The sequence below is a fragment of the Amblyraja radiata genome, chromosome 6 (genome assembly GCF_010909765.2).
Source record: "Amblyraja radiata isolate CabotCenter1 chromosome 6, sAmbRad1.1.pri, whole genome shotgun sequence".
Classification (NCBI taxonomy): Eukaryota; Metazoa; Chordata; class Chondrichthyes; order Rajiformes; family Rajidae; genus Amblyraja; species Amblyraja radiata.
Window position 1 is genome coordinate 54,595,997 of NC_045961.1, and position 8,659 is coordinate 54,604,655.

Genomic DNA, 8,659 nt, shown 5'->3' on the forward strand with positions numbered 1-8,659 from the left:
CTGAATAGGTTGCCATACATTCATAAAAGCCTGGGCAGTGGAGTTAGCTAAATTTTCCATAGCCGATGCCATATTTTTTAATTCCTTAGCTGCTCTGGCTGTGTCATATGGGGGAGAAAATGATCATCCAATACCTCTCAGTTTCCGAGATACCCCTTTTGACTCTTGGGGTTCTGGCTACCTCTGCAAGATCCTAGACCACCCACCTGGCCCTTAGTTTTTTTCTCTTGTTCCTCTGCCCACTGGCATTCTAGCTGCAATACTTTCCATCCTTTCATAGTGCCATCCTTGTGCCTTAAGACTAACCCTCTCATTCATGCATTATCCATCCAACTCCGATCCCTACTCTCCTCATGCTTCTTCTCTGCCTACGCTTTCCATTCCTTAATTCTCTTTTCCATTTCTTTCCTGTGTCTCTTTCCCATATCAACATCTCTGCTCTTTTAATCGTCTCTACATTCCATGTTCCCCCTACTGGCCAGGATTCATCTCCTAAATGTTTTGTCAATTTATAACAACACTCTATAATCTACATTATTTTTAGGGTTCAAATAACACATATGTTGTACAGGCGTTCCCCTGTCACTTTTGTCCAAATTGTTACGCATTAATGCATTGTCTTTTAACACTTACTTAATTGCAAACGGCAGGCTTTCTACCTGCGGAGCCAATCGACGACTGCTCTCTTGGTAGCAAAAACATACACAATTGGTCTTACCTTAGTTGTTTGCATTAAGGATCGCGGCAGGGAACCAGATCAACCTCTAACGAGGGACCACAGATGTTTCCGGGAGCTTCTACAGGTGTTCGGTCTCAAGGGGTCCGACTAGAGCTCAGTTTTCTCCCCGTCCAGTCCCGGTGACTCTGCAGCCTCTTACACAGTCATCCGTTGACGGTCCCAACGATATCCTGCCGACTACGCCAATGCTAAAGTTTGCTTACTTAAAAACAGACAACACACAATGGGTTAGGTAAACCAACTCAAGCTTTACTGCCGGCGGGAGTGTCAAGCTGGTCAAGAAAGATTCACGAATCAAATAGCGACAGGCACTTGACTCTCCCGAGCCACCACTCCAATGAACCAAGACATACAGGATACAGGGTTTTTTATAGTCTCACATGGTCACATGCTTATACAGAGTTGCAGCAATGGTATTTAACACAAATCAATCACAGGCTGTACCCATTCAAAGCATACTTGTCAGTAATACAATACTTGTCATACTGTGGTTATATCGATCACAAACTGTTGATCACAAAACTTCTTCATAACAGGAAACTAGTCTAAGGTCTATCATCTGCAGTGCCTTCTTAAACAATGTAAGGATCTTATCAGTTACACAGAATTCTGTTTACCATTTCAAAGTCCACCGAAAACAACATCCAATCCCACCATTGTCAATTGTCTTTTCCTCGAGCATAACAGGGTGAATTTTCATAAAAGCTTGGTATGCTGGCTTCCTGATTACCACAGCTCCTCTAGTATGCTACAGAATTGCAAACTTCGGCTTATTCAGGACCCAAAAGATCAAGCTGGTCTTTTACTTATTCTAATATTTTATTCTATTATTCCTTACATGCTTAGTATATTCTCAGGAGCATGGAGGAAACGGTTCATGGGCTCCTGTACCGTCTTTCTCATAGTAGCAGTGCGAGGAGAGCATGGCCAGGGTGCTGTGGGTATTTGATGATATTAGCTGCCTTTGTGAAGCAGAGCTTCCTGTAGATCCCGTAGATCAGTGTTGGGGAGGGCAATACGAGTCATGGACCTGGCAGGGCCCACCATTTTTTGCAGTGTCCTTTGTTCTTGAGCGTTCGAATTTCCAAGCCAGGCCATGATGCAACCAGCCGGTATGCTCCCTGTCGAAGTTTGATAAGGTATTTGCTGACGTGGAATCTAGTCAAACCGCTGAGCATGTAGAGGCTTCGGTGAGCTTTAATTGCATTAACGTGCTGGGGGTAGGGCAGCTCTTACGAGAAGTGTATGCCCAGGAACTTGGAGCTGTTGACTCTCTACACAGCTGTCCCATCAATGATGACAATCCATTGGCTTTCCCCCTCTAGTCATTAAACTGCAAAGATGTTATAAGGATATTGCCAGGACTGGAGGGCCTGAGGGTGGGTAGGCTAGGACTTTATTACTTGGCGTGCAGGAGGATGAGGGGTGATCTTCTAGAGGTGTCTGAGATCCTGAAGGGTATAGATAGAATGAATGCACATAGATTTTTTACCCATTGTGGAATCAAGAACCAGCGGACAGACAGCTTTGAGGTGAGAGGGGGAAGATTTAATAGGAACCTGAGGGGCAACATTTTCCACTCAGGTTGCTGGGTATATGGAATGAGCTACCTGATTTACTATAAGAACATTTAAAAGACACTCAGACAGGTACATGGATAGAAAATGATTAGAGGGATATGGGCCAAACATGAGACATATGCGACTAACATAGATAGGGCATCTTGGTTGGCATAGGCAAATTGGGCCATGGATAAGAAAGGTTTAGAGAAATATGGGCCAAATACTGGCAATAAGGCGTAGCTTAGATGGGGCCTTCTTGGTTGGCTTGGACATGTTGGGCCAAGGGACCTATTTCCCTGCAGTGTGACTATGACTCGCAGCTGAAAAAATGGATAATTAATAAGTTTGTTGCCAGTGAAAATGGTGAAAATTTTGTTTGAGAATGGCTTTTTCCTTCTCTTCTGAAATGCCAACAGTTTCATCTCTACACTATTTCAAAAAATCAATTTCAAGCTCTTGCCAGCGTCTCTATTAACTTCAGATGAGCAGGCGTGCCAGAGCAGGTATTGTTCTTATTTGTCATGAAGCCTGTATTTGGACTAACAGATGTGCTGTAGTAAATATCGCCTTCATTTGCAACAATCCTAAGATTCGGAGGTCAGTGAATAACAATTATCATATAAGAAACATTGCTTTAGTAAGACCTGCTGCTGGCAAACTAGAAGCAATCTTTAATGACCTCCTTTTGAGACTAGATTCAGTTGATCTTGCAGGCTGGTACACTTTGAATTATTGATTGCTCTGTGAAAAATGGGCTTTATAGATTTATTTTATCTAGGTTTTATAGTTATTGAAGGCATAATCGCCCCATTAAAGGAAGGATGTGGAGGCTTTGGAGAGGGTGCAGAAGAGGTTTGACAGAGTTATGCCTGGATTAGAGGGTATTAACTATAAGGAGAGGTTGGACAGACTTGGAGGTACAGCATGGAAACAAGCTCTACAGCCCACCAAGTGCTCGCTGACAGTTGATCACTCGATCACTAGTTATATGTTATCCCTCTTTCTCATCCACTCTTTACATACAAGGGGCAATTTTACAGAGGCCTATTAACCTGCATGTCTTTGTAATGTGGGAAGAAACCGCAGCACCCGGAGGAAACCATAGGTCAGGAGCTGTGAGCTGACCATTTATTAAAATGTTACATATATTTTAAATGAAAAACAAGATTGGGGGGAAAAATTTAATTTTGAACTAATAGACCATAAAAGATTTTGTACAGCTTTAACTTAGAGTATTTTTTGTAACGGAAAAGAGTATACTGAATAATTCAACTGCAGTTGACCTGTGTGTTTATGTGGGTGAAGTTCATTTTGAGGAAATATTGATTTTAAAATAGATCTCAAGTGTTTAGTAAATATAATGGAGCTTAAAAATCGATGGCATCTAAACACATCTATTGACACATGGTGGAACATTTGATAAACCTTTCTAAATGTTCGATTAGTTTGCATCTGTCTAAAAGTCATTTTCAGATGCATAACATGTTTGTGAAACATTATTGTGATTTTGACAGTATTTAGGCTTTAGTCTTTAGGGATACAGCCCACCGAGTCCGCGCCGACCAGCGATCACCCCATATACTAGCACTATCCTACACATTAGGAACAACTTACAATTTTTTTACATAAGCCAATTAACCTACAAACCTGCACATATTTGGAAGGAAACTGCATCATCCGAAGAAAACCCACACAGTCACAGGGAGAACTTACATACTCCATACAGACAGCACCGGTGGTCAGGACTGATCCCGGTTCTCTGGCACTGTAAAGGGCCTGTCCCACGAGCATGCGACTGCATGCGGCAAGCGCAACCAAACTGGAAACGGGGGCCGCGCGGAGGGCGAGTGAGTGACGTGAAGTTCGAGCGAAGTCCGCGGGAAGTTCGCGCGTGACGTATGGCGTCAAGATGCTGCGTACGGCGTCAAGACGCTGCATATGCCCGTCGAGGCGGTGCGTACGGCCTCAATGCGGCTGCAGGCCGTTGCCGCGCGGAGTTTTTGAACACTGTCAGTTTTTCGGAGCCCCGCGCGATGTCAGGACCAGCTCCGCACAACTCCATACGGCTCCGGCGATCGAAGTGGGACCGGCCCCACGAGGCCGTACGGCTCAAGCGACCACGTTAGGTTGCGCTTGCCGCATGCAGTCGCATGCTGGTGGGACAGGCCCTTAAGGCAGCAACTCCACCACTACGCCTAATTCTTTTGAAGATGAAGGTCGGTGAATCTTGGCCCGCTGGATTTACAATTTCTGTTTTGCAACGTCAAGCCATTTGGAAAATAATATTCTCTTGGGTAGCTGTGTTTCATTCAAATGCCACAACTAAAAAGAACTTTGAAACAACTTGTACCAATGCCTCTTTACCTGATTTTCATCTGAATGCTACATCAACATTAGCCCATCCCTGCACAACTACTATTAAAATTCTTCTTCACAAGGATGATCAAATTTCCACACAAAAGCAGATTCATGATGCTAAAAGTAGCCCCAGTACATTTTAATAAGACGTGGCAGCTTTGTGGGATCCAGTTTCATAAATACAACGCTGAAATGCTCTACAAATAGCTCATGGGTACAGCAGATAGAACGACAGACTACATTACAGCCTGGTCAGAAATGAGAATATTTCATAGAACAGTGCAGCGCAGGAACAGGCCTTTTGGCCCACAATGCCTGTGCCGAACATGATAGACTAATCTCCTCTGCCTGCACATGATCCATATCCCTCCACTCCCTGCATATCCATGTGCCTATTTTAAAGCATCTCAAATGCCACTACGCCTCCACCACCACCTTGGACAGCACATTACAGGTATCCACTACCCTCAATGTAAAAAATCATGCTCCCCACATGTTTAAACTTTGCTCCTCTCACCTATAGTTGTGGAGACCTCTAGTCTTATAGAAGACCTCTAGTCTTCGACACTTCTGGAGTTCCAGAGCCCCGGCTGCAGGGGGCAAATTGGACCTGCCGATTGGCCGCGGAAGTCCGATGACTGGAGATCCTGAAGATCGGCCGTCTCACCCGGCCAAGGCACCATTTTGGGGGGTCTTCCGACTGGGGGGAAGGTGAGGTGAGCGGGGGGGGGGGGATGGGAGATTTCAAGTGCACTCTCATAATTTTGTCCGGATTAAAGGAGGTGCCAGACCACCAGATGCTGGATAATGGGTGGAGGACCTGTATTATATTTCTGTGTGGCTGCCATGCACATAAACCATGTCTGACATAGACCAGAGCTTTCTGTTGAGCATGAGAGACATATCAGCCTCTCATGTCAATCAAGCTGCCAAATGATAAAAAATGGCTTATCAAGAACATTTTATTGTTAAACAGCCTGAAGATAGGTCTGGCTTTTACGCATTATAGACATTAAACAATTTCATCAATTGCATTAGGTATCCTTGATTAAATATACAACCGTGATGCGTGTAGCCAAGTGCAGTGACATTTTTGATTTTAATGAAATTAGTTTCCAGGAACCCGTGGGTCATTGATGTTCTGAACAGACATCTCGTATTCAGTCGATTACAAGCCTTGTTTGTCTCTTAGGTGACAGACTTACATTATAACAAGAATCTTCAATGTGAAATTTTCATTTGTTTAGGCTTTTTACGATTAATATTAACGGCCAAGATACTTGATAATGATTTCAAAATACTCCACTGATATCCCAAGGCAGCAGGATAGACAACATCTACAAAGAGAGAAACAGACTTAATATCTCAGGTCAATTAAATTTTTCATCACAGTTAGGATCTTTTAATATAAAAGCATGTTTTAAGGTGCGAAGAAAGGGGAGTGGGGGAGAGAATGAAGAGAATGTCTGATCAGGATCAGGGTGGAGATCAGGAGACTGAATGACATAAATATCAGCTGAAAGTTTTAAATTATAGTGATACAGCATGGAAACAGGTCTTTAGTTTAAGATACACAACTCGCTGGAGTAACGCGGCAGGTCAGATAGCACCTTTGGAGAAAAGGAATAATGACGTTTCGGGTCGAGACCCTTTCTCAGACTGGAGTTTACGCCTTTAGTTCAGTTTATTATTGTCACATGTGAAAAGGTACAGTGAAATGCCACACTGGAGTAGGGTTCAAGAGGGGGGTTTGCTCAACTGGTTCCAGGGTGAAGGTTTTCAGTTCTAGGTTATGACTGGAGCAGCAGGGCTTCAAGAGTCAAGAGTATTTCATTGTCATACAGTATGTACCGTAACGGAACAATGAAATTCTTACTTGCAACAGCATAACATAATATAAGCACAATACTCAATAGATAATGGACCGGGCACTGTGCGCACTTTCAAGCTTCTGTTGCCCAACATGAATGGGGAGAGAAGGTGTGAAAGAGAAGGGTGGGTCTTTGATGATGTTGCCTGCTTTTCTGAGGCAGCGTGAAGTGTAGACGGAGTCAATGGTGGGTATTCTGGTCTGTGTGATGGACTGGGCTACATCTAGACCATTTCAGAGGACAGATCCAAATGATAGGACGGGACTGCAGTCACATATAGTACAGATTCAATAAATCTATTTGTATTCTATTAGCAATTTCTCCTGACCTACCATGACTATGTTTTACTTTCTTACCTCTACATAATATTCCTTGTGTTCACTCTGCCATAATATACAATATACATTAATGATTTAGATGAAGGGATTAAAAGTAACATTAGCAAATTTGCAGATGACACAATGAACGAGGTACTGATTATGGATGATCAGCCATGATCACATTGAATGGTGGTGCTGGCTTGAAGGGCAGAATAGCTACTTCTGCATCTATTGTCTATTGTCTATAACAAGCAGTTGAATTTATCTCTTCTATGATTGTGTTTGATTTTTGGTACATATTCAACATTTTTTCAGTTTGCCTCATATAATATTAATCTTTCTTAAGTACCTGCTGCTTTGAACACCTCTCAATTTTTTTTAAAAATAGCTCATTGGATTTCTTTTTAATTTCCTTCACCAATCTTATTGGTTACATTTTCAATGCTTCTCTTCTGAATCTGTCCCTATAAATTTGGCCAGTCATTTAATGTCAGATTTCTTCTGTCCGCTGCTTTCCCCTGAGTATCATTTGGCGTTTGACAAATGACCCTGTCGGTGACCGGTGATTTAGCCACTTTTATGTCTCCAGTTGAGAAAATGTTGCTACCACAATGGGAACTTTGTGGGATGAACAGGAGTGGCACAGTGGCGCAGTAGTAGAGTTGGTGCCTCACAGCGTCAGAGACCCGGGTTCAATCCGGACCTCGGACGATGTCTGTACAGAGTTTGCACATTCTCCCTGTGACCACATGGGTTTTCTCCCAGAGTCCAAAGACATGCAGTTTTATAGGTTAATTGGCTTCTGTAAATTGTGAATTGTCCCTAGTGTGTAGGATAATTCGATCGCTGGTATTCTGGTAAATCTCCTCTGCACCCTCTCCAAAGCCTCCACATACTTCCTGTAGTGGACGACCAGAACTGCACGCAATACTCCAAATGCGGCGCAACCCAAGTCTTATAAAGCTGCAACGTGACTTCTTGACTCATTTACTCAATACCCCGATCAATGAAGTCAAGCATACCATATGCCTTCTTTACCACTTCACTTGTCTTCCCACTTTCAGGGAGCACAATTCAATACCCTTGTGACCTAGGCCCCATAACACTTCATGGCAGAGAATACCAGGAATTTGCCATTCCTGGAGATGGAATTCCTAGGCATCTCAGTTTTAAGTGATCACCACCTAATCCGCAATGTCCTCTTCAGGTGGACAGATTATTGGAGCATTTTGATAAAGCCCAGATCTCTCATTTGTGCTACCGGGTCGGAGAACTGTGTTAGGTTTGGTCGTCCGGCGAACTCAGCGAGACATTCAACATCTCTGGAGAGAAGGAATGGGTGACGTTTCGGGTCGAGACCTTTCTTCAGACTGAGGGTCATTTGGAATAAGTTTGTGAAGGACTCTCAGTCTGAAGAAGGGTCTCGATCTGAAACATCACCTATTCCTTCTCTCCAGAGATGCTGCCTGACCTGCTGAATTACTCTAGCATTTTGTGCGACTCTCAGTCTGAAGAAGGGCCTCGACCCAAAGCGTCACCTATTCCTTCTCTCCAGAGATGCTGCCTGTCCCGCTGAGTTATTCTAGCATTTAGTGGGACTCTCAGTCTGAAGAAGGGTTTCAACACGAAACGTCACCCATTTCTTCTCTCCAGAGATGCTGCCTGAGTCACTCCAGCATGTTGTGTCTATCTTTGGTTTAAACCAGCACCTGCAGTTCCTTCCTACACATGGATGTAATTAAATTGGAAAAGGTTCAGGAGAGATTCACCAGGATGTTACTTGGTCTTGTGGACTTGCATTATAGGGAG